The sequence below is a fragment of the Aegilops tauschii genome, chromosome 2 (assembly GCF_002575655.3).
Source record: "Aegilops tauschii subsp. strangulata cultivar AL8/78 chromosome 2, Aet v6.0, whole genome shotgun sequence".
NCBI classification, from domain to species: domain Eukaryota; kingdom Viridiplantae; phylum Streptophyta; class Magnoliopsida; order Poales; family Poaceae; genus Aegilops; species Aegilops tauschii.
Window position 1 is genome coordinate 602,420,745 of NC_053036.3, and position 7,420 is coordinate 602,428,164.

The following is a 7,420-nucleotide window of genomic DNA, read 5'->3' on the forward strand; positions in this document are numbered from 1 at the left end:
AATTTTGCATGGTATCGGAGAGATAAAATATAAAAGTAGGTGTTGTTATCATAAAGTTAGAATATATTACTAATTATTATAAATAGCGAGTGTGGAATAATGATGGGTCGGTGTGCGGAATTATCCTAGGCAATTGTTAACAAGACCGGTAATCACTATTGCAATTTCATATGAGGGAGAGGCATAAGCTAACATACTTTCTCTTCTTGGATCATATGCACTTATGATTGTAACTCTAGCAAGCATCCGCAACTACTAAAGATCATTAAGGTAAAACCCAACCATTTCATTAAAGCATCAAGTCCTCTTTATTCACATATGCCATGACCCACCTATCTGTTCAGTCACTCACGCAACGCAGACAATAGGCAAACCATGAACATATTGCAACACCCTATAGCGGGAATCCCTCACGCTTGCGCAACACGGAGGGCACAATAGGACAGCACGAAAATAAAACATACAACTCATACCAATCTAGATCATCAATCAACCCAAAGACAAAGGATATCTACTCAAAACATAATAGGATGGCAACACATCATTGGATCATAATATGTGGCATAAAGCACCATGTTCAAGTAGGGATTACAGCGGGGTGCGGGAGAGTGGACAGCGTAAAAGAGATGATGATGGTGATGTTGATGAAGACGATCACCGCGGCGATGATTCCCCTCCCGATGGCACTCCGGCGCCACCGAGAGAGAGGAGGAGAGGTTCTCCCCCTTGTGCTTCCTCCTCCATGGCCTCCCCCCTAGATGGGGAGAGGTTCTCCCTCTGGTCCTTGGTCTTCATGGCGATGATGGCCCCTCCGAGATCCTCCTCCATGGCCTCCGGTGATGATGGCCCCCTCCGGCAGGGTGCCAGAGAGGGCCTAGATTGATTTCTCGTGCCTACAGAGGCTTGCGGCGGCGGAACTTCCGATCTAGGTTAATTTTCGGAGGTTTCTGTATTTATAGGAGAGGTTGGCGTTGAGAACAAGTCAGGAGGCCCCACGGGCAGTCCACGAGGCACAGGGGCGCGCCCAGGGGGGTGGGCGCGCCCCCACTCTCGTGGGGCCCACGGGACTCCCCTCCGGTAGATTTTTGTTCCAGTATTTTTCATATTTTCCAGAAAAAATCTCCGTTGATTTTCAGCGTATTCCGAGAACTTTTATTTCTGCATAAAAACAACACCACGGTAGTTCTGCTGAAAACAGCGTCAGTGCGGGTTAGTTCTAATCAAATCATACCAAAATCATATAAAACTAGTGTAAAGATGGCATGAATACTTCATAAATTATAGATACGCTGGAGACGTATCAGCACAGCTGAGTATGCGCGCGGTGACACCTTCAAGCTAGTCGTCGGTGCAAGAAAACAGCTATAAACAACAACCAGCCAGGCACTTAAGAACTTGTCATCCACAACAACTCCCATATCATTTATCATTTTTGCACCACTCGATCACTGATGGCGCAGGCCCTGTCGGGATGTCAAACTTCTCATTGCACAACCTAACTACGTCTGGCTCCACTTCATACGCAACCTTCCTCTGCCCCCTTGGCAAACCCCATATTCTTTCTACGCTTGCTGCATCAACTGGGATCTTCCCCCTATCTGGGATAACAAGCTGCGACAACTCTGGATCATAACACTTCATCACAAACTTCACAAGATCTCCTTTCATTGTTCTTGTCCCGATATCAAGCACACCCCCAAAGCTTATATCACCAATGGCATCCTTTTGTGTATCATCGAGGCCACTGTTTAGGACAAAAAGTCTAGAAGGTGATGCCCTGTTCCTCGGTGGTGGCCCACTGCTACCAATCTGCATACAAATTAAATTGAGCAACCCACTATATTAAGCTGAGCAACTCACTGTACTAAACTAAGCAAACCACACCATAATTAAAAAAAGCAAAGCTGTGTTTGCTAAAAAAAAACTGAGCAACTAGATCTATATTGAACTGCAACTGCTAGTACTAAACTAGGCAACTGCTACACTGCTATTCTGCTGCTTATCAAATGATAGGACTGCATATAGAAAAGAAAATGCCATGCTGACTTAAGCATCACATATTTCAAGGATGCCTCCCTTCTTTCAAGTTTTTCATAAAAAAAATACCTCGTCCGCAACTTTCTTCGCACGTTTCGGATTTCTCCCTCCTTCATCACGAGGGGCGGAATCGGTGCCCCGTTTCCCCGCCCGACCACCCCCGGCAGAATTGGTGGCCCGTTTCCCTGCGTGACCACCACGTACAGGATCCTGATTCTCCCGCCCGCGCTTGCGTCCAACATTACTCCTTGCTGATTGAGCTGCCACTTCTACTCCCTCATTTTCACCATCAGTTCTTCCCGCAGGCCTTTTGCTTTTCGGAGCCATTCTGTACAAGAAAACACAACAAAAAAAACCATGTTAATGAAAAAAGATAAAAAGCCCTATAACTCAACTGCTCAATGATACTACTTGCATTTTGGAGCTAACATCACTGTCATTTGGAGATGAACAAAACTCCATTTATTCCTACCCAGAGATAACTCAACTACCGAATTGCTAGTGCTTGCAAAGGCAATTTGGTATTGAAAACTATGCAACTACTCATTATTTTATGGCAACTAAAAAATAAATGACATAAAACAAGCACATAAAAAACTACTCATCACAAAAAAAGTCACATATTCATCTTCATCACATTAGCTAAAAGATCAAAAACACTCAGGTTTTGCCGCTTATTCATGAGAGATATCTCATCTCCTATTCATAGTTGCAATAAAAAAGACCGCAACTCGATGGTGGATATATGCAACGTCATGTTTCATACAGTAAATTTAAAGAACACTACAAAAAGGATAACAACTTGGTGCTGCAAATCTAGGCAATAACTAAAATCAACCAATCACAAAAACCATTTCCCAAAAAAACAGTGTGCTACTTTAATGTTGAACACAAGGCGACTACTGCCCCTAATTAGTGCAACTGTCGATCACCCCTCCATGAACTGCCCAAGTCAGATGCATCCCCTGACCCTCCCCTCGCAAATTTGCAGGAAAAATCTAAGCAACTAGCATCAAATTTATGAACAACTCCCAAGTCAGATGCATCCCCTGACCCTCCCCTCGCAAAATTTGCAGCAAAAACTAAGCAACTAGCATCAAATTTATGAGCAACTGCCATCAAAGTTATGAGCAACTGCCCCCAGTCAGATGCATCCCCTTACCCTGCCCCTCCATCTCGCAAATTACAGGAAAAAATCTAAGCAACTACCATCCAAATTATGAGCAACTGCGTCCTGAGAAGCAAGCAACATAAAATAACGAATCCTATGCCCCAGTCACTAGGATTCGGTCGCGTGTATCCCCTTACACCGACTCAATCCCGGTTACCCCCAGCACAAACCCACCCGCACCCCCTCCCCCCGCCATAGCAACGCCACGCCCTTCCAATCATTGACGACGCGGAGCCCGAGCACGCCATGGACAACCTCGTGCCCGCCCCCTCACCGAAACCCTAACTCCATGGAGCGCAACAGGGGAGCAAAGCGAGAAATAGGAGGGAATAGGTGTCGGGTTTACCTCCGCCTGCAGCCGGCGACTCGCGGCGCTCACGGACGGCCTCCCGCACCGCCGACTCCGCGCCGGATCCACCACCGTAGCACCCCGCCTCGTCGCGCCGTTGCTAGAGGAGAGGAAGGGGGAGGGAGAGGAATTCGAATGAAATCTGCGGGTGCGGGCGGGCGGTTTCGAACAAGACGAGCGGGGGATGCCGGCAGTTTTCGCCTGGAATAAAGGTGCCAGGCCTACCACGCGCCGCACGCCTCGCGCAATCCCGTAACGGCACCTAGTCGGGACGGATCGCGCGCGGGGAGATCGCCACGCTGCATCGGACGACTGGAGTGCGTGCGCTCGCGCCAGCGAACGAGCGCAGCTACAGGAGTCAGACTTTAGGTTATTTCAATGGGAGATGATGTTTCCATCGAGCGAGCGAGGTGTCTGTGATGTCTTCATTAATCTAGAACACAACTGAGATAGGGCGTGTGTTCGTACCTTCATAGTGATGAATGTATGTACGTGTTTGTGAGCGACTGCGCCTGTACTATGTTTCTGAAAAGAAAAAGAAAAAGTTCAACAATCAACAACAATTGTTTCACAAAAGTAATAAAAGTAGTCCTAGGTCAACATGGCACCTGCAGGGTTCGGGTGCGGGTAATGCTTGCCCAAACCTGCACCCGTCCCAATTTTTTTGCCCAAACCCGTACCCGCACCCCCGGTTTCATATCTTTCCCATGCCCGTACCCGGTGGGGTGTGGGTAATACCCGCTGGTAACCCATACCCGTCTCGATCACCTTTCAAATTATATTTTGCCATGTATTTTCAGCTTTTCAATATGTATTCAAAACATGTTGACCACGCATTCAAAATATGTTAGTCAAGTATTTGAAAATGTTAAATGTGTATAGAAAAATGTTGAAAATTCAGTAAAAAAAATGTATTAATCTTGTATTTGAAAATGCTAAATATGTAAAAAAAATGTTAACCATTTATTGAAAAATGTTAATCGTGTATTTCAAAAATATTAATCGAGCATTTAAAAAATAGTAAAACAATGTGTATGAAAAAATGTTGACCATGTATTAAAATTTAATATTATTTTGAAAAATGTTTAACATATATTAGAAAAATGTATTATATATACCAAATACGTTCAATGTGTATGGAAAAAAGTAGACATAAAAATATATATATCATAGATTTCAAAAATGTTTAATGTGTATATAATAAATGTTTATGCTGTACACAAAAAATATTGAATGTGTTCTGAAAAAAAGTTAACATGTGCTTAACAAATTTTATTTGATGAAAATCGACAAAAAAGAAGGCAAAGAAAACAAAATAAAGAAATAAAGAAAACCAAAGTATAACAAAGAACGAAAGATAACAAGTGAAAAACAAAAATAAAGTCAAATTTATAACAAGATGAGAAACCTGTAGAAAACCGATGAAGAAAATGGAAAAGAAAAAAAAACAAAATAAAAATATAGAAAAGAAAAAAACCAAGCAAAAACCGGTGAAAACAATAAAACTAGAGATGTAAAATAAGAAAGCCGAAGAAAACCATTGAAGAAATAGAGAAAACGAAAGAAAAAGGAAAAAATGAAACAGAGAAAAACCAAAGTGAACGGATCGAGCGCAACATGTTCACTTTGGTTGGGCAACGGCCGGCCCTATACTTTAGCAAGCAGAAAAAACCTTCAGCGAGCCGAGCATACGTCTCGGTACAAGTGAGATATAGTCCTGGCAACCCCCACCCTGCGCGGCTCGTTCCCACAAAATTTAAAAATGTTCACAAATTTGTAAAAAATGTTCATGAATTTGAATACATTCGTGGATTTCAAAATTTCACAAAGTAAACAATGTTTGTGAACTTATAAGATGTTCATGGATTTCAGAATTGTTTATGAATTTTAAAAAAGATCGTGTATTTGAAACAAAATGTTTATAAATTTGGAAAAAAAAAGAGTTTAAAGCTCCTAGTTTTGATTAAAAAATCTTGAATTCAAAAAAAGGTTCACTGCTTTAAAAAATAAAAAATAAACAAGAAAAAGGAAGAAAGCCCGAGCAAAAACCGGCAAAAACTTGTTTGAAAGCTTCTAGAAGGTTCACAAAACCAAAATTGTGTGGATTATGCTACGGAGCGCGATACAAAGATGGGTCAGCCCATTACGTAGGAGTGTATGCCAGTTAGCGAAGACACCTAGAAGTGGCGCTTATGGTGCCAAATAAGGTTTGGCGCTCCTCCCCAAAGGGATGTTGCAGAAAATATTTTACAACAAAGGATGTCTTGCAGAGAACGTTGTTTACCATTTTCTATCATAATTTTTGCAACAGAGCTTGTGTTACAGAAAACTTTGCAACAAAGGTAATATTGCAGAAAATATTTACAATAGAGGATGTGTTGCAGAAAACGTTGTTGACTGTTTTCTACCGTAATTTTTGCAACAGAGCTTATGCTACAGAAAACTTTTTACAACATCAGACATGTTGCAGAGAGCATTCTAGTGGTAGTTGCGTGCAGCTTGTTGGAGAAGCTTGTCGGCGTGCTTGCCGATGTCAAGCAACGGTGGCGGCGGTCGGAGCAACACGGGGTGGCGACAACTTGACGGGGGTGTTAGAATATAAATTGTATAGGGATAGGAAAGTGGTTTAACTTGTATCCATGTCTATCTCTTCTTCTCTCCCGTATCTTTTGTAACCTCTCGAGAGGATCATGATCGATCGATCTCTCTCAAACTTGTACATCAAGGCTTTGGCCATATATATACATTGCGGCCCGAGACAAAGGGTTCTACGCTTCCTCATATGGTCATCAGAGCCCTTCCTCTCGTACGTCTAGCCCTCGAGAAGAAATCCATCTAGTTGATCGAAAAAAGAGAGGAACCGAGATCGAGAAGAGAGGTAACCATGTCAGGCACCACACCGTCCACCGCTGCTGCCACCATGCCCGCATCCACCATGAGCGCCCTGTCCACTTTATCCACACCTTCCACTTTTGCCTCATCTTCCACCTCCAGCAGCTCGCCCTCTCTCGGTCCGCCTCCATCAGAGAAGCTTACGAGGACGAACTTTCTCCTCTGGAAGGCTGTCGTGCTACCTCAGATCAAAGGAGCACAGATGGAGCACTTCCTCAACGCCACAAGTCCGGCGCCCCCTGCCACCATCACCATCAACAACAATGGGACGGAAGAGCAGGTCTTCAACTACGCCAGATCGATCTGGTTTGCGCAGCAGCAACAGGTACAAGGGTACCTCATGGGGTCTCTGTCTCGAGAGGTCCTTGCCCAAGTTGCGATGCTCCAGACGCCGGCCGAGGTATGGAACTCCATACATGCCATGTTTGCTGCGCAAACACAAGCCCAGAAGATCAACACGAGGATGGCGCTCGCCAATCTGCAGAAAGGTAATCTAACCATGGCAGAATATCTTGGGAAAATTAAAACCCTTACAGATGAAGTTGCCTGCGCTGGTGCACCGCTCGAAGACGCCTAGATCATCTCCCACGTCATAGCCGGCCTCGACATCGACTACAACCCTGTGATCTCGGCTTTGGCTGCGTGGGTCGAACCTGTTACGGTTCAGGAGCTGTATAGTCAGCTTCTGAGCTTTGACGCCCGCCTCAGCATGCTTCAAGGAGGAAATCTGCGCCAGTCCTCCGTCAACGTCGCTTCCCGCGGACGTGGTCGTGGGCGTGGACAGCAGTGGCGCGGACGTGGAAACAGCAGCGGCGGCGGGCGCAGTGGTAACCAGGGCCAGGCTCGCCCTGGTGACCGCGGCAACAATGGTGGTGACCGCGGCAACAACGGCTACAACGGCGGCTACAACAAAAACAATCGTCGGCCCAGATGTCAGCTGTGCAAGAAACCGGGCCATGAAGTCATTGACT

At 44.8% G+C, this 7,420-nt stretch overlaps 1 non-coding gene across 1 annotated transcript; it reads left to right on the forward strand.

Moving 5' to 3' along the window:
• The first annotated feature begins 7,008 nt into the window (after positions 1 to 7,008).
• On the forward strand, positions 7,009 to 7,147 carry LOC120975124 (small nucleolar RNA Z247). Its single transcript, XR_005770962.1, has one exon. It is a non-coding gene; the product is annotated as a small nucleolar RNA Z247 (small nucleolar RNA).
• The last annotated feature ends 273 nt before the right edge of the window (positions 7,148 to 7,420 follow it).